Source organism: Poecilia reticulata, linkage group LG2, assembly GCF_000633615.1.
Source record: "Poecilia reticulata strain Guanapo linkage group LG2, Guppy_female_1.0+MT, whole genome shotgun sequence".
NCBI lineage: Eukaryota > Metazoa > Chordata > Actinopteri > Cyprinodontiformes > Poeciliidae > Poecilia > Poecilia reticulata.
In genome coordinates, this window is record NC_024332.1 from 32,889,289 (window position 1) to 32,915,605 (window position 26,317).

Sequence of the window (26,317 nt, forward strand, 5' to 3'; positions counted from 1 at the left end):
ATAATATAAGCCCCAAAATATAAACAATAATTCTAAAAATTGTGCAAATTAGTGATAAATAATTTATTCATATATTGTATGTATTGGAGGAATGGCTTGGAAACCATGTAAAAACTGAGAGGTTAAAAAAATTAGCAATTTTGGAATAATGATACTAAAATAAGTATTTATGCTCATTGGACTGTATGCAAGAGATAATTGTGCATAGATAAATGCTAACATTAGTAACTTATCATGCTTATTATAACATGGTTAGACTATCATTTGTTAACTGGTTAGCATGCTAGTGTTCCACCCCTTTCATTGTGAGCGTACGATGGATGATTAAAAATCTTGGCAGCGCTTTCGATTCCGGACCATTCAGCAGTCAGTTCATAACTAAAATATGTTTGTTTAAAAGGTATGTGACCAAGAATCTCTTTCACACCGTTTGTTATCCAGCCACAAATGTTGACACATCTGAACGTGTGTTTTACGGATTTTTAAATGTGAAGATATCAGATGCATTTTTTTTAAACGTCATGTCCGGCCGCAACTACGGAATGCGTTTTTTTATGTATTCCTGATTGTTTTAGGATTAATGGTCTAAAATTGAGTCTGCTGCTCTGTGACTAAAACTTCTTTTTTGATGTGATATCATTATTTTTATTTTTTTTAAATCCATTTTCTTTGAGATTGCCTGACTTTCTTGGGCTGAAAAGTTTAGTGCTCTATTCACCGTGTGAGTGTATTGTGGTCATGTAATTACAACCTGAATTGTCCACAAAGAAGGTCTGACACTTCAAGAATTTGACATGTTGGTGTGAATGGATCTTCATCTATGCAGATAAAGCATTTAGCTAGAATAACATGAGTGATTTTATTGCTGCGATATCTGCATATTAACTGTGCCATGCTCTTTGTTGATAATTACAAAAGTCTCCAGCAGCCAGGTTTAACTGGAGATCAAAGTATGCATGCTACAGTATCTCATACATAGAATGGTGTTCCAGCTGTTTTATGCCACCTAATGGCAAGATAGATTATGCAATGTAGAGTAGTGGGAAAAAAATCCTTGGGATCTACAAGAAGTCTCTAGATATTTTGATGTGGAAGCATTTGGTATAAAGAAGTTTTAGATAAACTCTATAGAGTTTATTTACAAAGGTTTTAAATGTAATGCAACATATTGCATAATGAAAGTGGATGCTCTCTATTCCGGTGTGTATAGTGGAAACGCATTTTCACCTGCAGGAACTAAAAGACTAAAAGGACTAAAACTTGTTTCAAGGACTAAAATTTGTTTCATAGAAAAGGGATAAAAGCAAAGCTGTGCATTGTTGTGCAAAAAGATGCTATGGATCAGAGAAGGACGCAAAGGACATACCCTGAAAAAAAAAAAAAAAAGAAAAATGTACTGCAAATTATGTGTTGGTGCAAAAAGACAAGAAGCAAAACTATTTAGGACATGTTTGGGTAAGCCTCATTGTACCCACAGCATTTACATGAATGCACATAAGAATTTTGACTAAATCTGCAGTTTCAATAAAAATTTATTAAAACTAAAATATACACATACATATATTAAAGATTATTCTTAAAAGCCAACCCAGGCTTTGCCTGGTTTTACATTGCTTTCACATATTATTGTACAAATTTGTAATCTTTTCTCTAAAGCTCTGAACAAATGCGTAAAATTAAAAGTGGATTGATACATAGAATTTCTATCCTAATCCCCAACTGGGACTATGCCTGCCGTCTTCTGAGACCAACATCTGTTTGATCATCTTTCCATCATCCTCCCATCTGATGGCTCACAGAATGACAAAAAAAAAACGTAGTTCCTCCATCACCCAAAGCGCTGCAGTACTGCATAACCTTCTTTCTGAGCTGCACTCTCCAAATGCCAGACTTTATTGCAAGGTTGAGCCCTGGTTAGCACTTCATATGTGCCCACTTCCTTTGTTATAAACTCATCTTTGCAACATCACAGACTTCCTTGATCAATACACTGTTTGATATATTTTCTTTAAAAAAAAAAAGCTGCAGAGCTGAGGGGTGTTTATTTGTTGCGTTAATACGTCCTCTCTTGGCTTAGTCTCCTGAGCAATCGGTAAAAGCCTGAAAAGATTTTCTTGGTGAGCCACAAATGTTTAAACTATAACACAACAGAAATGAAGACAAAAAAAAAAAAAAAGGTTTTCACGTAGCTCTCATGAATGGGAAGTTGAAACTCTGCCAGATGGGCTACAGCTCTATTACGTGTGTTGAAGGAGAGGTCAGAAGCTCCTTGGCAGAGTTTAGGACAAAAAAGAACAGACTGTTGCTCAGAGTTTCAAGGCCTCTTTAAATTTTGTAAATGAGTTAGGGAACCTGTATTTTTAAGAGGAGTCGAATGGGTGTAGTGCATCCTAAAAGCTTTAAAAGGAATGCATAAAAAAAAAAAATTACTTTCACAAAACATTATAAAATTAGCAAAGTTCTGCAAATTCGGTTTCTTAAAAACATGACATTGATGTGATCTAGACGACATCCTACCCGCGATTTTAACTGCCCAGTTATGAATCATCCAAAGAGACTTGATAGTTGTTGGTACCTATGAGTAAAAGATACGCATTAATTTAAATGTGAAAAAAATTACTGAGTGCACAAAACCATTTGCAGCAGCAAAAGACAAAAAGAAAAAAAAAGGTATTCAAACTAAAAGACATGTCAAACTCAAGGTCTGTGGGTCAGTTTAAAGTAAAAAAAATCTGAGAAATTATTTTTAGTATTATAATCAAGGCCTTAACACAGTATATTTATTTCATCAGTATGCCTCACATGGAAGAAATGGTAGTTAGTTAATATAATGTCTTGGAATAACATGCATGGAAGCATCAGTTTTTTTCACAGTTCTAATTGACACCGCAAACAAATGCATGCCTCTAAGCAAGCATGACAGCAAGTGTAGCACCCAGTCTATTAATTACCTGCATTGAACTACCTACACTGTAAATAACTCCAATCCTCATTGCATCTAGACAAAACAGTTGCTTGTTCTCCATTTTATTTAGTCATTTATTATATTTTCACCTATGACGCCTCTGGGGAGGTGACAAAGCATTTAGCGGTTCTTCCGCAGGAAATGACACATTTGTCCTCAGTTTGCATTAAACACAACAATTAATGCATGTTAATTCTTAATTATGCTAATTTCATTTGAAACAGGTTGTGAGGTTCTAACAGGGTGGTTGGGTGAGAGAAGGGATCCTCTGGCGACATTCATGCTGCCGTTGTTGTCTCTGGTAGTCCTCCTCACACTTTCACATGTCCTCTGGTGTTAGGAAGCCCTAATGAGGATATAAAATCAAAACATGACATACTATGAGCTCCTAAAAATAATTGGGCTGTTTTCTTTAACTGTCAAAAGAAAAAAAAAGACACACGAACTGAAAGATTATTTAACTGCATTTGAGTCAAAATGTAAAAGGGGGAGAAAAAAAACCCACTAAACAGCTTTTACACTGAAAGTTGTGTAATTAGGCTGCTTAGACCATCTTTTAACACTTCTTCATGTTGAAATAAACAATAACCAGCTAAGAACTAAATGTCGTTGTCCTGATAGAATGGAAACATAATATTATACATTGACTTCTGATCTAAATGCTAATGTAATGCTTTGATGGGCAGTAGTATTACAAACAATGTATGTGGGAAAATATGCTTCAAATGAACTTTAAAGGCCATGCCTCATTTTTATAACTCTTCCTTTTAAGTTGTACTTAAGCTTAAACCACATTCCCATGTCCAAACTTAAATAATATGTAAAAAAAAAAAAAAAAAAAAACAATGAAAAAGATAAGAAACCACCTAAAAATGAAGCCAAGGTTTCCAAAGAGCAATGATTATATTAGGAATAACGATTTTTGATGATCCAAAACAAACTTAGCTATAACAAAGTATCCAGTTGGAAAGGGAATCCATTAAGTGAAGAGTTGGACATTAATCCTGTAAGGGGGAAGAAAGCTCACTGAAAATATCAGGTAGGAGATTCAGCAAACTAGAACACTATGGAGAGATTTAAAAGTAGACTGTGGTGAGGATAGTCTGCTTACAATCCACCACAATAATAACGATCCATTACTCTAAACACAAAAAATCTGGAAACATTCTGGTTAAAGGTAATTTTTGCTCCTCTTCTGACCAGCATTATAAACCTGACTGTTTTTGATGGGTGAGGATAAATATTTCCACCTTATCTGTGTTTACTTCCAGGGAGCACAGCCACATGTCCTGCTTGGACAATCTGTGCAGAAAAAGTGCTCCAAATATCCTTATTCTGTCACCAAAAGGCAGTCGTAGATCTATTTATAATAATTTTGGTGAGAAAGCAATCTATTTTATGTCCTCAGCCTTAGGGACTGACATGCTTCAAGCAGGATAGATGCTAGAGATGCTACATCGACATTCATATAGCATCTTCCTGTCTTACTCCACATGAATCAAAAAAACTCTTTTTGCTTTAAAAATGGAAATTTAAAATTGCTTATCCCCTTTAAAAGCCAAATAAACTTCAGGTTGTGATTAATTTATTTTGATATAAGAGTTAATTGGATGAAAAAATAAATAAAACAACAATAAACTGTCCTTCACTTCTTTGTGTGTAAAATCTCCATGCTTTGAGTTCATGCCTTTGCAAGCCTTGAGCTTCACACTTAATAGCACAATTCCCCTGAGGATCACAACAAGCAATCTATCTGGTGGGTAATGTACTGTACACATGTGCTGTAATGAGATACAATTAAATAAAGCCAAATTGTGTTGACAACTCCTGTGTTTAAATTTAACATCTTTCTTAAAGTGGCTTTAATGCATTCTTTTGCAAACAAAATAAAATGCAATACCAGAAGGCAGAAAAAAGAATGACGAAAAACATCATTTTATGTATTTCATAAAAGTGTGCCGTCCTATTAGCGTAATCTCCCATCCAGAAACCTGCAAATTGTGCACTTTTGGTTTTACAGTTCCACAAAATGACTTTAATTCCCTTTATTCTCCTGTGTTTCGGGGAATTCACTGAGAAAATGAACAAGACGTGGCTCGCACTGTTAAAGACTGTGGCAGTTGGAATATTTCACCTGACACGCAAGTCGCGTGGCACAACCAACCACAACTGGGCCATTAAATATATGTAAATGAAGAGAAACACAAGAGAGCCGGGTAGAACAGCACGCACGAGGGAGAAATGGATCCTGGGTAGTGATTAATTTATTTGATGATGCCCCTAGTGAGGAATTTTAGGTCACAAATGAAGTGACAGGATGACAAATTACCATTTTAAGGAATTTACTGGGAATCATTAATGAACAATTGTCAGGTAGTTTACAGCAAGCAGAGGAGACGGAGTAAATGTACGTTTCCATCTTTATCTAGGATAAACGACTAAAAACTATTTCTTAAGCTCACTTTTTTTTATGTTGTATTATCTTTGGGAATGCAGTGAGCTCTAATTTAACAGCAAATATATTTAGTACAAGAAATGGCTCAATTATATCCCTGTTTGGTGGGAGGTAAAGATATAAATTTGAGGTAGATAACGAGAAGCAGCTTTAAGCTTGTTAATCTGGATCCCCCCCCCTGCTGTGGTGGAACATTACAGTTCCTTATCTGCAGTGACACTCAGAAACACAAGCTTATCAACGCGAAACTTTTGTTCTTTTTCTACACCCGGAGTAAGATGAGCCCAACTTTGAAATCTCTGTCACTACTTCCAAGGAATGCAACCATGAAGCCACCCTGGAGTGAACATGGTTATTCGAGATGTCCCGTTGTCAAATTGATCCTAACAGCTTGAAAAATCMTTTTCACTGCAATATACATCAAAAGCTCTAACGATGCTTTGTAATTTTGAGCACTTGTCCAATTAGAAAAAAAAGGATCCTTTAAAGGGATTTTCCTTGTAGGAAGAAATACATAGACCGCTTCTGGCACATCTTAAACTATGTTGCTTTGTCACTGACAACATAAATCAATTCATTAATTAAAATTAAGCTCGTGTAAAAGGCAGTATCATAGTTTATTTAAGTGTTAAAGGAGACAGATGGTATTTTAAGAGTCACTGTCAAGCTTGTCTGTACTGTTCATTTTGGTGCCTTTAAATGGCTTTTAAAAGGCAGCGGTAAAAGAGAGCAGAGATGACAGGAGGAATCTTCGCTGCATGCATTAATTCGACAGATTCCTTGATTTCCCTCCTGGGCCCCTTTGGGAAGACCCAGTGCTTCAGCAACTCGATGGTGCATTACAGTAGGTGTGACAAATATCGTTGCTCTTGGAAGTGCTAGTTGGTTTACAAATGACATGTCACTGGATGTCTGAAAACACTCATAATTGCACTTTCCAAAACAGAAACAATGTCCCAGTTTGCTCCAAAGTGAAATGTCCTCGTTCTTTCCCCTGACAGGAATGATTCTCTGTCTAATATTGTTGAATCTGGTAGGATTACATATAATAAAGTAGAATTTTCTCTTAAAGTGCAATTACATAGACAAATAGCATGGACTTTAACGTAGTGAAGTCAATATATATTTTATAAAAAGGTAGCGTGATTTCTCCTGTTTTACTTTTTTTTGCCAGGGCAGACTTGAATGCATATTCCTCATATTTAACTATCTAGAAACTAATTAAACTAATTTACTTTTCTCATGTTGAAGGGATATTGATTAAGTATTTTCCTTCAGATGTGAAAATTAACAAGCTCTTTAGTTAATCACCAGCCAATTTAAATATTGTGCAAATATTGTGTAAATGTGTTTATTTGGTGAACTGGACGAGCAACAAAACAAAGAAGGAGTAGTCCCTTCTGATGAAAACAGGAACTGCAATCACTCTGACGTTCAAGCTATGTAAAATGTAAAATGCATGGGTCTTTAACAAAGAAATAATGTAGATTCAAAGATTGAACAAATAATTCAGACTACTACATTTGAAGTGGAAATATAAATTGTGTGATTAAGTCAGTCAGTTATTTTAGCATGTTCCTCTAGCAGCATAAGCTCAATTTTTATTACAGCACACAGAAGTTGTTTAGATTATTCTCTTTTCAATCAAACATATTAAACAGAACAGTGCAGCAGCTTGATTTGGTGTTTCTAAAATAGATCTTGGTTATTTTTCTTGTGTGTTTCCTCCGGCTTAATTACATGAATGAATACTTTGCTTAAAAAAAAAAAGGAACAATCTTATTGAACATCACTGCAGCAGTAGCACAACAGCATATTTCAGCTCACTGGTGTGTGCACAGATTGTTTTTACTCTCTCCAAGTACTTCATTGGAGGGACACATGTGAATTGGATGTTGAAATTGAAAAGCCATCTAAAGCGATACTTCTGCAGACCAATGATTGTCTCTTTGGTTAGTGGTGGTAATCTAGTCTCTAAAGCAAGTTAATATTTTGGGTTTATTAATTTCATTAAGACACAACCACCAAATTAGTTTATTGAGGTTTTTGTGTTTGGGGTATATCTTAAGGTCTGCAAGAAAGTTTAGTAATACAAAATGTAGACAAATGGCAGGCAGACAACATGAAGAATTCACATGTTTTTGTATCATTCATCAATAATAAATAGTATTAGGCTATCCCTACATAACCTCTGACCAATCCTCCTTGGTGTCACAACTGAATGGATGAGTGACCAGGATAATCTCCACACTCCACATTGGACACACACTGCATGTACCATGAAAGTGACTATGAGCTTCTTTCCAGATTGTGCCCAATTTCATGGTGCTATGCACACACGACAACAGTTCATCACACTGATTTGTTATATATTTATGTATTTTTCTATATATCAGTAGAATGCTTTACCATGTATGCTAATGCAAGCAATCCAATGTAAAACTGTACTCAGAGTTATTTAAGCAAGCTTTATTCACGACCTTTTTGAGCTGTTCAGCAGTTTGTGTCATACGGTGCTGTCGAGATTCTTTGACGCTCTTTGTAAAATGATGTGAAAAGCCTGAAATTAAATGAGTCAACCCTTAAAAATAATCTAACCGTTGATTTCCATCCATATAGTCATCATTTTTACACACTTATCCAGTTGAGGTCAAGGGTTTAATCGCCAATGGTTATTGGAGAAGAGATAGGGTTCCCTCTGAACAGGTTGCTGAACAACTCTGGATTTATGATCTGCAGTCTCACATGTTATCTTATTTTTGCAAATATGTATGTTTTGTATGATAAACCAAATGTTCAAATGTTCGTTGAAGTAGATATCTGTCGCTTTCAACTTTTTACTTTGTTTCAACAGTTCAGTCTTGTGTTTTCTATTCAACAACCTCATTATTATGACTGGTTTGTTATGATATGTAAACAGTTGTCAGAAGATAATCTTACAATTTTACCATTTATACTGGTTCCCAGTGTTAAGCCCAAAGCAAGTGTCCGATTAAATTATGTTATATTAATAATGTTCTTGCTCTCTTGGTCCCTTTATGTATTTTGTATTTATGCATGTGCATGCCTCTTTAAGTGTATCCTCATGGCTGTCCTCTTCTGTAAACAGGCTCATTAACAACAAATATGTGAGCCATTTAGGGATCATAAAAACATTGGAGTGTCTGAGCATGAGGCATTCAGGGGACATCAGTAAGTTCCTTTTGACAGAAAACCAAGCATCAATCACGCTCAACTCCTCAGCACGAGACAGAAACATCATTTCCAGAAGTAGATCTGCTCCAAGGTTAGATCCAAGAGAAATTTATGGGTAACTTAAAACAAATTCCAGGGGAAAAGCTTACAATTGAAAGAAATGCATAAATCTTTGCAGTTACCAAATGCAAGCTGTATCAAGGAGGGACTTGGCTACCTTTAATTAGACTTTCCTCCTCTCGGACTTCATCACCTCGGTATTGCCTATAGCAAGAATAAGACAGAGATGCAAGGAATAGATAAAAGGACCTAAGGCTACTAACTGCATCCAACTTTGTAAAAGTGATCTGAAGAACCTGTATCTTGATGCCTTGCATAAACTGTCCCTTCTTTAAGCCTTTTCCATTGCCTATTATTTTTTCTTTTCACTGAAACATCTTCCTTGCCACATATCCCCTTTGGAAGGGGTAAATAATTACTGTTTGTAAAAGAAAAAAGGCTGCAAGAAAGTACAATTACACTAGATTTTTAGTAGTTTGTAAAATTAGTTCAACCTCAAGTGCATGACACCATACAGTAGATATTCTACTGTGTTGTTCTTTATTATAAAAAATAATGAATTTTGTAAAAATCCCAAACCCAGAACATGTAAAATACTCAAACTTGAAGTTTTATACTTTCTTTTTCACCATGACTCACAAATGTGGACTGTAATCTTTAAAGAAGTGGCTGACTTTTATTTGAGATGGACAGCAAAATATAAAAATGAAAAGGTACTGACTTTTAGGAGAGTGGTGTGACAAAAAAAAAAAAAAAAATCCCAAAATTGAATCTAAAGAGTAGAGAAGTGCAGCTGAACTTTTTAAACAAACAGTGGTGAACCTGAAACAGTTTTGGAAGATGGTTATGTGGACCAAGCTGAACTTTCCTTGAAGAAAATGTTGACAGCGTTTTTTGCTGCTTCATTGTGGCTGCTTATACAAGATAACTACTTTGCACCCACACGCTGCCATTTCATGTCCATAAACAAGCTATTTTTCCCCCTCCTAAAAATAATGTTCCTTCTTTAACCCAGTGTCTTGAGACGACCGAAGTATAAATTTTAGATAACTGCCAAAACGCTACAAAAAACAATGCAACATTTTCAAATGTAAAATATAGACAACCACGTAATCTAGTGGTACAGAATATCATTGCTAATGGATACTTGGTAAGCATCAGGCACCATTTTATAAATCCCAAAAATTTGATTCAAAGCATTGGTCATTTCAAAGACACATTGGACTGAGAACAGATTGGTTGCATCAGTTCAATATCTAATCCAAGAACAACGTCAGTTATCAAGATCAATGCCAATATTGGATCAGATTTGCTCCATCTCTTCCTATTTGTCAAATGCATCTTTTATTTTTCTTAGCTGGGGCTGCAAATCGAACAAAAAAATGTACAAATCTGAAATGTTGTAAAGAAGATCACTTTTATCATTTTTAAAGGAAAAAAGGTAAGTCGCATTGCTCTTCTCTCTCTCTTTGGATCTTTGCAAAGAGAATAAGTTAAATGCAGCTGATGTGGTGTGGTTGGGTTTGATTAACCTCTGCTTCAAACCGCCGCCCAACGCAGTATCATTGCCTATTGACCTGACGTTGCTAAAGGAGTAGAGCCAGCGCAAAGGTCTGGAGATGTGGGACTAGCAGGGGTAACAGACTTCCAGCCTAATTGTCTGTTCTTTCCAACTTGAAGTTATTGGCAGCTGCCACTGTCTCAAGCATTTCTTTCTGGATGTGGAAAAATGAAGCCCAGCCAGCTAATTGCAATGGCCTTTTCATCATCTCAAATCAAACGCTTTCATACAAGCCAGCGGAGGCAGCATCCTTGCAGACCTTTAGTGGAGTACTACAAGTATAGCTCTAAGCTTAGAGCCGGTCAGGCACATTACCACCATCACCTTCCCAATGTTTTATGCACTCTCTCTCTCTCTCTCTCTCTCTCACAAGCTGTGGATATTTGGCACACAACCTCACTGACCTCCCTTTTCTTTCCCCTTTTACCTGAATAAGATAACCCTATTTTACCAGTCATTTAAAGACGGTGGCTGGCAGCCATCCTCAAAGGCGGGTGTAAGTAGGGGTGGGATGGTGGAGTGGTCGGAAAGTTCAGCGCCGGTGGATTGTGAGGGAGGGCAACTGGTCCTCCTGACAAGAGATCAATACTGTCCTCCGAGTGGCTGGAGTCAAGCTGCTGGGTCTGACAGGGGGCCGTGTGGCGTAATTGGATCAGGGGGCCCAGCAAGTTGCCTGCCCGCCCCCCTTCAGCACTGTCACAGCTGTCACATGTCATCCCCCTGTGCCGCTGTCACCCCAGGAGGCTAGCGGGTCTCTCCTACTCCCCTTTTTCCTCGTTGCACCCATGCAAATGTCCACTTAGCAGATGAATGCTGGCAATATTAGACCCATTCTTCATGCTTTTATGCAAAAGCAAAATCTATGTCATTTGAGAATTTCATGGAAATAGAGTCGCCATTTACTCAGAGGTGGGAGAGGGAAACCACCCTTAAAAAGTGAAAATGGGTTTGTTCAGCTTATTAAAAATGGAGAGGAAATAAAGCTTTGGAAAAACAAACATTGAGTGAGTTGGGTATTAGAGGAAATAATAAGAAAAATACTTTATTGACCAAATAATGAAAAATCTCTCCCCGCTATATTACCTCATATACCTCACCAGTAACACTTAATCCAAAACTATTGATTGATGTGTAAGCTCTAGGAAAGTCTGTAAAATGTAGCCTGTATTGTGATGTGTTGGTTGTTTTCCAATAAATACTGTTGTGGGCTTTTCAATGATCTATGGCCCCTCTGATCAGACAGGATGTCCAGTATCTAAATTAACTTTCTTTCAAGATAAGACAACTGATCAGTTTAATTTGTAATTTAAAAATAAACACTAGTAACAAAGCTTCTAATTGTTTACACTAAGAGAAACTAGAGCATATTCCAGCTGAATGTTGTGCAATCTTCAATTCCTGAAGGACAAATGAAAATGTTTTTGTTCACCAAAATTAAATCACTTATTAAATCACTTCCTAAATCTGCTGGGTTTTTGTAAGCATCTGGTAATGGTTGGCATTTCATCAAAACTAGCCCAGAATGCAATCGCAGTAATCACGCATCTTCTGACAGACGCAGATACACTTCCGAGCGCAGACATCACAGAGAGGGCCGGATTAAAGACTGGTTAAACATTAAAAAGGAATCCATGTGTAAATCTAAAGCGCCGATTAGGAGAAGTTGTCTATGATGTTATCCTCCAAGAGACTTTCTGCTCTCCATTTTCACACGCCTAATCAAATTAAAAGCTTAGTAGAGGCATGATTATTGGATTATCACTGACACATGTACAATTCCTTTTAGTTTGGGCAAATAATGGGTAGATTCTGGGACGAGCTATTCAGCAGCTTGATTTTATTGTACTGCACTTTGGAAGTCTATGGAGTCTTGAATAGAGGAGATTAAAATTTTTTAACTTAACATTTTAAAAAAGAAGTTTTGATATATTTTATCAGATTGTGCACAAATTATGGTCCAAATTTWAAAAAAAAAGAAAAAAATCTCCTTTTTTGTACTGGTGTTATTTGCTTTAGACACAGTCCTTGCTTCTCGAAAAGTATGGGCACGTTTCACGGACGGATGTGCAAAAGCTCACACTGTGAGTGCTAATAAAGTAATGCAGCATGCACAAGTGAGCTCACATAGAAACACACACGAGTGAAGCTGAATCACTGTTTTACTGATCTATGACAGCAAAGCCTCCTTCAGGGACTGCACGTTCACCTTGGCGGTCTCAACGGTTCAGTGCCTGTGAGGACGTGGTTAACAAATGGGAGGGAAACTGGCCAACTTCGAGGCGGCTACAGGCTTGTGCTAAGTGATCTGTATTCCCTGTGAATCTGCTGTTCCTTAACCCTGTGAAATTAAGACCACTTCCTGAAACTACCCCCCGACCTCCAACTTAATACAAAATTCAAAAGCCATCATGCATCAGTGTCTTCGTGTAATGTAAAAGGAAAACAGGCCAAGGTAAAGCCAAGAACTGTATTCCCTAAACCTCTTTTACTTAACTGTGCCTTGCAACTGTAGCCATACTGTTTGGACATTTAACACTTAATGTTACAGCTAAATGTGAATAGGTTTTATGTAAAAGAAAAAAGATAAAGCACATCTAATTTTGGAGAAAAATTAGGTTCAGTTTTCAATATTTTTTTTACACCTGTAAATCTAAAGAGTGGCTTTCATTTGAACTCAGCTGCCTTTACTCAGAGATTCCCCCTGTATCCAATTTAATCTACATATTAACACAACTGTTCTGTGAAGGCTTAAGAGATTGATTTCTAGATCATCAGTGAACAAGATAGACCAATGAAGAAACGGAGACGTCACAAATTACACTGTAGACGTTTAGAGCAGGATAGGTTATAAAATAGCATCGCAAGCGTTGAAAATTTCAATCCATCCTTCTAAAAATGCATGTTGCACAATTTCAGACCTAGTTGTCTATGCAAATTGTGATGTCTGTACCAACACTCAAAGAGTTACAAAGATCCACAGCTCAGGCGGAAAAACGTCTCGACAATAGTCTGGCCTTTTAGGAGTAGCAAGAATGATTGCAATACCTGTAGGAAAGTCACAAGGGATGCAGTTTGCAATTTACAATAAACAATGTAATGGACAAAGCTAAAATGTGGAAAAAGTGAGAGAAGAACTGAACGTTTTGGCCAAAATGCAACAGCGTATGCACATTATTCTGAACACCATCTGGGTGGGGAAGCATGGTTATGGTTTAATCGTCCTTAGTAATTGTTCGACATAACTCTGAAAGACTGGCAGTTGAAATTGCAGCACAAGGTGGTTCCACAAAGTTTTGAGTCAAATAGGGTTCAACACAAATTAATGGCAGATTTTTCAGGGGAGGGGGTGAATGCAAAGCAAACATCTTTTTCCTTCCACCTAACTATACACACATTGTGCTGATATATAAAATATTATCCCAATAAAATATTACAATTTGTAGTAGTAAGGTGACAAAGAAAAAGTTAAAGTAGTGCAAATACCTTTGCAAGACTGTATGCTTATCCCAGAGTATGCTAAATGAGATGACTGCTTAATTTTTCCCCTGCTCTTTCTCAATTGTGGAGGATTTTCTGCACTGTAGGATTTTGATGAGGCTACACCTAAGTTTTGTCTTGGTGTTTTGTAGACATAATTTACCAGATACCTCCCGCTGTAAGACAGTTAACAGTATAAAGAACACTGCTCTTAGAGTATCGGAGGAAAGTAAAGATTGGCAGGTGAAAGTGAGGCTTACAGGCTGACCTACACACAAGACCTCTTCATCCGTGACTCATAATCACTACTCTGGGGGAGTCACATGGTCTGCTAAAAGGCAGCCAAAGCCATTATGGGGGTGCTTAAAACTCCACTTAAAGATCACTTTATAGCCTATTACTTTAGCTGTGGTTAGGTATTTACATGACACCTCCAGCAGCTTTTTGGTTTAGTAATACCTTCGCTTGAGGGTACAGGATGTTCATCTGCCGTCTGCTGTGACAAAAGTAGTCAACATCCAAGCAATCGTTATACAGAAGTAAAATGCATCTTCATTTGCTTGATGGGAATGATCTTGGCACTAAATAAAAGGATAAGAAAATGAAAGTGCTAAATATTCAGAGAGCCAAAGGGTGACAAAAAAAACAACGAATTTCATATTTTCTTTGCCAAAAAAGGATATTTCTCATTTTCTGTGTGAACATTTGTTTGGTGGCATGATTTGCCGCTGCTGTTACATTGAGTATTACATGACCATGGTCCGGTCCCCAGCAGAGTAAGCTTGGATCAGTGGAGACAGCTCCTACCCTGGGGTCAGCCATGACCGCGAGACCACACCACTCTGACATGACGCGGAGCTGGGGCGATGGCGTGTAAATAAAGGGAGAGAATTGAGAATCTTGTCATGGCTGCAGCAAGCAGAGAGGATCAAGCAGAGATGGTTGCCTGCGAACCTGACTACGAGGGGATTTGTAGCTCTGTGTGGTGGCTCGGTCGTTGGCTGCGGAAGAGAATGACAGCCTCGACTTTTAGATTCCATGGGGCTTGAGAACTAAGACTATGTCACACAATTCAATTTAGTTAAGCACCGATTCACCACCAAGGCATTTTATAAGGCAATCTGGTCCAATCTAATATCTGTCTCAAATTTCAGTTTTCGTTTTTTTCCCCAATCTAATCTATTCAAGTATAATCAAATTACACTCAAATAATCCAAACACAATCCAAAAATTGCACCGAAGCGATCAGCTTATTGAGGAATGAACTGAAGCAATATATTATTACACATTATTAATAATGTTGCCCAGCTAATCTCTGAAGGATTGAACCAAGAGCACTTTCTATGAGAAAGAGTTAATAACAATAATCAAGCAAGGGGACACAACTAAAGACAGACTCATTGAACCAGAGTTATTTGAATTGGAATGAGTAAAAACAAAGACATAATACACACAAGAATTTTATATAACCTAATAAAATTCTTGTGAACTAATAAATAGCTGAGGAAAAACAAAAATGAAGGTCAACAAAGTGGCCATGGTAGAAATGATGGTACAAAGTTTTGCCTCAGTTTATAATTATATACAAGGAAGATGCATCATAGTTCACTTTAGTCAGCAAAGCTTCTAATTACAACTCTTGTTCCAGAACTTTAAACATATGGCAGATAATCATCCTAAATAAAAGGCTATTATCAGGCATTTTCTGACAATTAAGCCACAGATGGATCAAAGCAATTATTTTACTTCAATATTTCTGTTCCCTGCTCTGTGTGAACTACAGGCATTGTGCAAATGCCTCCTCAACAAAGGATTACAATCAATTAAACATTTATGGAAATGGCATTGCTTCCTGCAACACTGAGCCATTTCCCCTGACATTTTGAACCTATTATATTTTCAGACATTTTTGATGATGTTCCTGGCTTGTGGACACTTTGATAAACACCAACAAGGAAGCAACTGTAGAGAGGTAACCGAGGTTTCCTTTGTTTCTTAACAGTTGTGTTTCTGCCCTGTTGCCAGCTTTCAATTGAAAGTTAGTTAAATTACAGCTCAGAGAAATGTCATTAATAAACAAATTATTGGATAGTAATGAAATAATTCAGATAATAACATATTCAGTTTTGAACTTTGCAAAGCTGTGCTCAGTATAAAAACTTTTTATATAACTGTATTTTTAAAGTGACAGGGAAATTTGAAAAACTTGTACAGCAAAATAAAATTAATTTGTTCTTTTCCTAAAATTTAAAACAAAATATATCTATTTTCTAAAGTAAATCTGTGGTTAGCAGTAGTACTCAGTGGTTCACTATCTTCTATTTTTCAGTTACATCTGTTTTGATGCATGGTATGTTTGCACGTTAAATGTGACATCATTAAGACAGTTAATATGAGAAGAATTTGCTGGTCTTTCTCAAAGTGTTTGCTCAAGGGTAGAACTGTAACAAACATTCCTATATTCTGCATACAGCAAATTCAACTTTTTTACACATTTTTTAAAACTTTTCCTAGCTAATATTAACTCAACTTGGAACCATTGTTCAGGTTCCAAACGTGACCCTGAGTTTTCAACTCTTATTATTTTCTTCGAGACAAAACTTGTCATCTTTCAATGTCTGACAAAAGAATCTACTTAGTCACTTAATCTGTATGCCATTAAATTGACCTTGAGGAATAAAGTTAAAACAATCTTTGATCAGGACATGCATTTTAAACCCCAGGTTTCTAGGATCTCCTGCTTTCACTTCCACAATTTTGCCAAAATTAGAAATGGTCTGTTCAGATGCTGAAAAAAATAGTCCAGAGATAAGCAATTTAAAGACTGGACTACTGCATTTTTTTTTTTTACCTTTCAGCTGATCCAAAGCCCTGCACAAGAGTTCTGATTAAAATTAAAAGGAGTGATCCTATTTCCTATGTTTGCTATTTTTTACTGGCTCTGTGTTAAGTTTCCTTTTCACATAGAAAACTCCTTATAATCAAGCTCCATCATAGATATTGAATTATTTCATATGTTCCTAAAAGAACATTTTGCTCTCAGACTGCAGGTTTAATGCCCTACTTAAAACCTTTTTTTATATATAAAACGTATAGTCACAGTGGCTCAGGTTATCCTGAGCTATCCTTGTAGCTGCAGTAAGCTTAGACTGGTGGAGGACAAACTGCCCACCTTTCCTCACTATGCTACGTTTTCTACTGCTCTACATTTTCTATAACAGTTACTACCGTTTTTCAGCTTTTAACTTTATTATCCCTCTCATTTTTTTTTTTTTTTTATCGAAGCTTGGATTGAATCAAAGTCAATGGCTCAATGCAAGCCACAGTTCACCATCACTACACGAACGTCCAGGAGAAGTGAATGCTACRAGTGAGTGACTGCTGGGTTTCTTTAAAGAGAAAACATCAGTTTGAACAATAAATGCTGCATTGTTTTATAGATAGGATCAATTGGAATGGATGTACCCGACTTGAAATCTGTCTGATTTGATAATAATTATTTAGTTTATTTATTTTGTTTGTAAAGTGGCTTAAGATGATAGTTGTTCTGATTTGGTGCTATATACATAAAGTTAGTAGAACTAATCTGAATATCTGCAAAATATGCATGTGTGATCATCACAGCTTTAAGATGTTGCATGTGTACATGAGGGGTTGGGGGGCGAGGATGGAGAGGAGATTCTGTAATTCCTGCTGCTTTTCTCACAAAAGAAGAGTTTGGATAAACAGCATGGTTCATTCAGTCGTCATCTTTCATCCAACCTCCATATAATGGGAATTTTAACAGTCATAGCAGATTAACCTTCTGTGTGCTTTCCATCTTTGATACATTTACATGCATACTGATCGAAGCCGCGTTTGGGAAATTATTGCTTTTCCATTTTATTCTTACGGACTTGACCTTCCTCCTCCAAATAATCAAAACTCTTATGGTGTATTTAGTCATAGTAATCATATAAATAATGAATACAGTAAGATGATATTACTTTAGGATCATGTGGGAAGACCATGTCTGCTTTTTGACCTGTGACATAAACCTTACATACGGCTGTGCTTTGGAAAATTCAGAAAATATTCCGCTTTCACAGGAAAAAATGGGTTTTTATGTACATTAGACTTAAAACAGCAAAGTGACAAAGTTACAGGGATGGAGACAACATGATTAAAGTGACTGAACTGATACAATATTTAGTATATTAAACACAATTGCAACAATTATTCTAAATAAAATACCCAATATTTTTCTAAATAAGTCAACTCACTTATAGGGTTGCCTTGTTTCTGAAAAAAATTAATAAAACATCCAAACCTCAGCACTACTCTTTGAAAATGTACCCAATTTTTGTGCCTAGATGTATGAAGTGAACAAGTAAATTTGTTATCAGACTTTGAACTATAAATCATAGCTCATACCCTTGAAACATTTACAAATTTAGTCAAAAAAAAGGCACAACTTGTTTTGCTCCTAACATTAAATTACACTAGATGTCTCATTTTTTCAATTAGTTAGAATTGCCTCAAATACTTATATTTGATAAATGCCAGAATGACAAGCAAGATAACCTTTCAGATAATGTTTTATTGCTTTCTTCAATGTCAGAACTTTACTTATGCTAGTACACTGTACTTTGAAACAACTTGAAAAAACCAAAAAGGTCTCATGGCTTTGTAAGTTTCTCAGGCCGATTCTGGGGTTAGCTCTCAGATTAAGTGAAATACAAGAAAACCTGCAGAGTATTAAGGAGTACGACCCCAAATAAACCGTTTTCTGGTGTGAGATAATGTTAAATAAAAAAATTACCTGTTTCCAAACATCTAAAGATGCCATAATTATCTGCTCAAACAATTATTTGTATAAACAACATGACATCATAGGGATGTCTATCCCTCATACCATTCAGGAACGAGGTTCTGTTCGGCAGAGAACAAAAGCAAAATACTTTTTTCAAGATTCTATCTGGGGTGAATTGTCACTCCGAAAGAAGTAAGTCATGTACTAAAAAAGCACTAAAAAATGAGGGAAGTTTAAGAGTGAACATAATTCCAAATGTAAAGTGCGGGAGTGGAAGTGTAAAGATGTGTGAATGTTTTTTTTTGTGAATGGGGGAAGAGTGCCGATATCAAGAAAAGTCAGTTGCATGGAAATGTGGAAGCGACATCGTAAGACAGCCAGGAAATAAAATCTTAGGACAATGAGCATACAACCAAATTCGTTACAAAGTGACTTAAGGACACTGGTCAATGTTTTTTATTCACTGTCAAACCTGATTGTCATATACAAGATGTTTGAGCAGAGCAGACAATTTAACACCAAAATAACAGGGTAATATATGTCACCTTCGGAAGTTGAACAATTGAAAGTTTGGTGAAAATAAATAATTTGGCTATTCCTAACTGCCCTAAAAGATTAACATTTTTATTTTGCATTTATCTCAGACAGTGACAAACATTTTATGCATCTTTCATGCAGTGTATGTGAACATCTGATTTCCACTGTTCCTCTGACAGTCACTAGTGCTCCCTCTTTTTATGACATGTTTTGCCCTCTAAAGCAGAGTTGACAACAATGTTGACTGAGCTGTACTTGTGATATGCTTCTCACTGGGCTGTATTCACTTCACTTTAACCAAATTAGTAATGCTTTCACCAGGTGTATTACCAAATTTGAAACTGTATTATTAGAATATCCATATGCACTGTGAGGCATGTAAAAAGAGATAGCACCCTCCATACCAATATGAAAATCAACATGTCCCCTATTCCACATATAATCAGTCATCCCACTGCAGGAAAAGATATCAGCCGAGCTTTCCATTTACTGATAGTGTCATGCGGTGGCATTAGGAAATCAACCTGAATGTGTTTGGGTAGATAACTGAACATGTTGGGTGTCCACCAGAGATACATGTACACAAAACAGCGCACAGAGAGGGGCAGAGCTAATTGACTAGGTAGCAGTTGGCCAAGGTTGCTGCGGCAGGTCTCGGGAATCGAGTGGACGAGGAGCTTACAGAGAGGCTAGACAGAGAGCAAAAGATTAGTGCTGACGTCTCTGCCACATCAATTACAACCTGCTGCTTGGCTGGGGAGAAATCCCCACGACTGCGTCTTCAAGGCCGCCAAGCACAAACTGGGTGTGTCAGAGGTCATCCAGGGGAGGAAGAACAGGGCCACAGTCGTCCCAGTGGGAGTCTCTCCTGTGGGCTGGTAGCTCAGACTCCCCTGTGGAGGGAGTTGCCAGAGAGTTTCAGAGCAAACATCAGGGCTGTCACTCATAGAAGTCGCATGTTACAGCATGGTGTGTGTGTGCGTGTGTGTGTGCGTGTGTGTGTGTGTGTGTGTGTGTGTGTGTGTGTGTGTGTGTGCGTGTGCATGTGTGTGTGTGTGAGGGAGGGGGGGTAGCAGTAAGATTGTTTTCTGGGATATTAAATATATAAAATTAAAGTCATATACATTTTAAAATACATTTGTTTAAGACAAATCTTACATGAAGTTATATTCATTTATGTCCTATAGAGGTGGTATATTTATATGGGTGTTTGAGCCAGAATCACTGAACGTTTCTGCTGTAAGGCCACATGGTGGCAAAGTGTTGTCACTTTGCCACCATGGAACCCTATATTGGCTTTATTAAAGAAAATTACTCCAACTTTGTAAAAATTGAAATAGTTTCTGAGTTGGGATTTAAGGGGGGATGAATAAAATTCTCATCCACCTTTGATTGGTTTCGCTCTACTGAAAGTGAAAAAAAAAACTAACTTGTTTACAACCTAAGATTCCCAATAAGAAAATGGTTCACATCTGACCTTTCTAGAATAAGTTTAGAACATTATTTAGTATTCAAGCAACCATTTATGCTATGAACAGACACACCAGTTTTTATCCTATCCAGCCTGTTTTTCATGGATAAACCAGATGAATTTATGAGAGAAAAATTAGAGTGCTTGTTGCTTGTGCATCGCTCGCCAAGGAGTAGAGGTGTCAGCAAACATAATCCTACTCTGTGTGCACAAATTGTTAGCTATGAAAGTGTACTTGTAGGCTCATTTGTATTTGTAGGCTTTAAAGCTGCAGTAGGTAACTTTTATATAAAAAAGGTTTTTTACATATATATTTTTGTAAAATGTGATTATGTCATGAGAGTATATCATAGTGATGATAATCTGTCTTATTTGTGTTAATGACAAAGAAATAATTGACCATAACAGGAAAACTGTCTACAATTATCAGTGACCATGCATTCACTACAAGGTCTGCTGGGGTGGGAGCTGTAGCGTAGCAGAGAGACAGGGACGGGGCATAACATTTATGCAGTTTGTTTAGCAAGTGTACAGTATGTTTATGCTGTAATTATATTCCTTGATTATTGTACAATTCTTTTTTCCCTGCTTCATTTTCTCTTTCAGACTATATAATTGAAGTTGGAAAAAGAAATACTTATCAACTTGAGCATAAGAAGTACTTTGCACAAATGCTATTGACTGTCCAAAATGATACAAGTTATGATGGTTGGGCTGACATTTTATGTTAGCGTTTCCAATTAAAACTAACGGGTCTTTCAGCATCCATATATTTAACTATTCTGCAAAGAATAATGATAAAAATTGATTCTAAGTATGCAGAGGTGGGGAGTACATATATGTAAAGCGATTGCTGTTGCAATTCAAAATATTGACTCAAGGGGACTCAAAAATGTATATCCGATTTCTATTTTATTTATTTTTTTAAATGTAGAGAGTATTGTATCATTTCCCTTTTACAACAATTCATTACTTTGTGTATCTATGTCGCAAATGCCTAATAGGACGTTAGGGATTGTGGTTTTAACATGACAAAATTTAGAACGTGTGAAACAGTGAGTACTTCGGAGAGACAGTCATTGCTGTATAACGCTCATACAAACAATTTCTACAACTGCTGACTCCAATCTATATTCTAGAGTAAGTAACCCAAACACCACATCTTGGTTTGGTGGCCACCAGTCCTGAGCGGCAGGATGCCATCAGACAGCGTTAGGCCAGCTCTTCTTGCTACATGTTGTTGTTGGGCCAGTCAGAACCCCCGCCCCAGTACATCCAGATCTGCATCCCTAGCAGTGGGGAGCTGACACTGGGCATTAGCCAGTGGGACCGCTGATAGTACCAACACCCTCGCCTTGGGCTTGAACCCCTGCTACGAACCTGCAAAATGAGGCATTGAAGCATTAAGACTGTTTCAAAATATCCAGGCACCCAAACTCTCTGGAAAGTGTTATTCTACAAACAGGGTTGATCTAAATTGCACATGTACATCCAGAATGTTTCTTTTAAAGTCACAGTCCATAAAGTTAGCCTCTGCAGGGTGTACCCTGCTTCTCAACTGCTACAATAGGCTCTAAGCCTGCTGTGATCCCGAATGGATAAATGAATGAATGCTCAATTTCCTTCTCTGCAAAACCTCTTTTTTTCAATCATGTCATATTCTAAAAGAGTATCTAATACCTTTGTGTAAATTAAGTATTTCAAGTTGTACACTCACCCAAATTGATGTGATGAGGCATTAGAAAAGATTACCTCTTTTCTTCCTTAAAAAACAAAACAGGACTTCTGAGCCTTACGGAATAGTCATAATCCTATTAACTTTAATTAGATCTATGTGATGCTCACCTTTCTTCTGTGACAACAAATTAATGATAAGTCAAAGAGAATTAAAACTGTGGTAAGTAAAACTCATCTCTTCCCCCTAAGGCTCTCCACTGGGTCCCAGCCTCACCTAAAAGCTCATGAGAATTTAGATCAAACCCCTCCTGTGTGGAGCTGAGCGAGACCAGCCATAAATTGCTAATAGACTAAATGGAACGAGGTAGGAGGCTCCCGCTCAGCAGCAATTACCCCTTAGATGTAGTCATTCATATCCCTGCATGTCTGGTTACATCAGGGCAGCATTATCGTGCTGCTGGCTTTGCTGTGCTGCACCGGGTTGGTTGGAGGACTGACCACAGAAACCAAGATGCAGGGGAGCATTTGAAAACAACAAAGTGTCGTTTGACTGGGTGGCCGTTCAAGAGAATGGTGCCCCTTCCTGCCTTTCATGTAGCTTTGTATAATCAATTATTAATCAAAGTTGCATTTTGAAATCTAAATTCAAAAGACAAGACTTTCACATTAAATGCCTTCCTGTGTGTTATATTTGCTTAGTTGCCTTTTCATGCCTTTGCTCATAATGCTTGATGCGTTTCTTGAATTGAATTGTCTTGTGACACCTTCAGAGGAGTTTGGTGGATCATGAAGGTTTTATCTCCATTAGACAAAAGAAACTGTACTGTTTAATGCATGTAGCATTAAACATGCATTAAACAGTACAAATATATGCTATATTTTCTATCGCATATATTTGTATTTACTTTACAGCTTTTCAACAAATAAGTAATTTCCTCTTGGGGATCAATAAAGTATATTCTATTCGATATGTGCTACAACATATCAGGATATTTTAAAATGAGCTGTTTTGTTTCCAATAAACTTTATTTAGCTGTGCATTATTCTCTGCAACATGCATCCTCACCATGCACTATAAATCAGCTGCATATTTCCACAATGATCTTACCATTTATGCCAATTATCACACCATAGTTAATAAAAAGCTCTCATAAAAATGTATAAATCAACATGATCTACTTCACCTTAGAAGCTGTGATTTTAAAACAGATTTTTAAATCGAGAATTGCCAGAATAATTCTTCTCTGAACCGAATGTACAAGTTTTTTTGTTTAAGGATAAACTTTCACAGCACTGCTTCTAGTGTCAAAAAACTCATCTATGAGAGAATGTAGTTTGGCCACACAACACAAAAAACAGCCACAAGGCAGAGAATAAAAAACTCCACCACAACGGAGTTATTGATTAATCAATACGACCGCAATAAAAAAGGAGCGTGTTAATATCATGCCCACTTTGTCTTCCCACCATTGTGTCCTTACGAAAACAATTCATCTCAAAATAGTTGGTCCTTGTAGCGATTCATGTAAAGATACCTTTCAGCCTTATCTACAGTAAGCAATAAATTTTCACAGTAAATACCATGATTCATTAATTGTTTTCTTAAGCCAACACAAGATGGAGAGATTGCGACAGGAATAACTCTGCAGTTGTTGCGTTGTTCCCTTTTCTGTGGAATAACCCCGAACGGACATTCATGAATAAATATTCTGCCACTTGCAACTCAATTCAACAACTTGATAAAATATTCATCCATTGTTTGGGAATCTCCAACTCCTCTGTCCACCTCTTATTGTTAGACAAATTGAAGTGTGCTCTGGGAGGGAGCCCAGCGGTAAACACAGAGAATCTATTTAGCCATCCCATTCCAGGGCAGGGTGGAGAGCTGGGTCGTTCAAAGGCTGAGGCAACAATGCGAGTGACACCGGGTCATTCGGGCTCCTCACAGTCACCTGGCTGATAGAATTGTTCTGGGGGAAGATAGGAGGAACGTATGAAGCTTTTTTGTCACTGCCATACCTTATGATTGATGGTTCCATGGTCGCAGTGAATCTGGCCTTTTTAAATAATTTATGTCGCCCATCGCTGTGGACAAGAAGCTTATAAAGGGGTTGTTATTTTTTCCATTGACTGGACAGATCAATACTTTAAAGACATGACATAGCCACTAATGAACTACTTAAGTGGCTCTCTGGGGTGCAAACAATTCACTTGAAGGAGAGGAAGAAAACTGTTTTATTGCATTTTAAAGTTTTAGTTTAGTGTAAGGAAAGAGCAAAGAAAGAGAGCAACCCAAAGCAGGTTTTGTCGTGCTTTCCCGCCACCTCCCCAACCTCTCTAAAGAATGACTTAAAGGGTATATTTAATTTTTTAAAACTGTTAAAAATTAATCGTTTTCAGGCTTCTTTATCAGGATAGTTAAAATATCTTTCAAAAAATCTAAATGAATAAATCAACCTCGAATGCAACCAAGAACACAGAACTTGACACATTAAAGCAGAACACAATATACACTAAAAACTAAAGTACAGATAGCAAAGTATTATTGTTAAACTTAAACATTGTTTATGGTAATTTGTCCAGTGTTAAGAGGATGAAGTGAACAAAGATGTCTAAAAGTAACAGACAGCAGCTTTGTCTGTTACTTGTCAAAAGACAAGTGATCATAAGAAATTTGACTTTTCAATCTGACACCTTGAAATTGGCCTCTTTCTCTCTAAGAAGTTCCTACTCATTCTGAAGTAGTTTGTATAATATCCTCAGTAGACATGCAGTTCCACCAAGTGTTTGATAATTCCTGCTGCCGCTAGCTTGAAGGGACTGAGTAGGAAAGGTGTGCAGGGAAGGTATTTAGACACTCCCACTGGGAATCATTCAACACCATTTTAATAAAATTTTACATAATCACCGTAGTCCCAATTGTGCTCACTAATATGGGCACAATTGCCATTTTTATTTATTTTTTCACATATTTAAGACGTTAAGAATTTGCAATTCTGGAATATGATTAGATTTGCCCTTTAACCATTCCATTACTTTATGACAAAGTACCTCCATACTTTCTCGATTAATTTCCTTTTCTGCAAATCAGTCCAAATTAAACATTTCTAACAAATTGTCCATTTTAATATTCCATGCTTTTCCAGACCCATATTTCTAGAATGTTACATTAATAGTTATAACGTTTTGCTCTTTAAATACAAAATATCTATCTAATAAACTTTATCTTCTGCAAACAGTTGCTTTGGCATCTGGATTAACTTTGCTCAAACCTGTTTCAAAATGGGCAATACTCGAGACTTGTATGATCTTGATTGGAATATTGAAGATTAGATAAGGACATTTATCCTAACTAGATCCAGTTTGGGAAACAAATCCAGTTAAAAACAGGAAACTTATGTAGAGCCCAAAAGCACAGGGAAGTTGTCCTTAATTTTGATTCGGTAAAGACAAATGTTAACCGAGAGCAGCTAGATAATTAAAGATATTGCAAACTGTCTAAATGTAACATAATATTTAGATAGTAAATAAAACAAATAAACTGAAATAAAATCACAAGAAGTAGAGACTGGAAATTAAAATATTTGTCCAACACGTTTTTATTTTTAGATTTAGAAACTGATAATAAAAAAAAAACTAATTCCATACTTCTCAAGATTTCATAGAAACCTTGAAATACAAACCTGTGCTGAGTTCTTTATGGACCCATAGTACAGAAACATAAGAAAAAAATATATACACATCTCTACTTAAACAGATTACACCTGTCCTGTTTCAACTAATAAACTGATAACTCCCTGTACCATCCAAGACCCCCCAAAAAGCAAAGTAATTTTCTAAAATACTCCCCCGGAGCTACACGTTGTAAATCAAGAGGCTGTTCTTCATTTCCCCCTCCAACAAAGTGACAAATTGGGCAAACAATAGTCTTTGAATTCTTATTAAAGTTGATTAATTCATATCATTAGTTGATCACACAACAGCTCATAAAATATACGGAATTAATTTCTTTACTTTGATTAATACATGAAACACTTGAATTAACATCAATAAATCAATTTGTAAATCAATTACATTATCATGTTTAAATACAGAGCTAATAGTGTACATTAACTAGCAGTGTAGAA

The 26,317-nt window shown here is 36.7% G+C and overlaps 1 long non-coding RNA gene across 2 annotated transcripts in view; it reads right to left on the minus strand.

The window, feature by feature from the left end:
- Positions 1–2,758: 2,758 nt before the first annotated feature.
- Positions 2,759–26,317, minus strand: part of LOC103461678 (uncharacterized) — a 46,491-nt gene continuing 22,932 nt past the window's right edge. For both annotated transcript variants that reach the window (XR_533172.1, XR_533171.1), the window contains one exon: positions 2,759–3,311. This is a non-coding gene — a long non-coding RNA (uncharacterized LOC103461678). The remainder of the gene's footprint in view (positions 3,312–26,317) is intronic.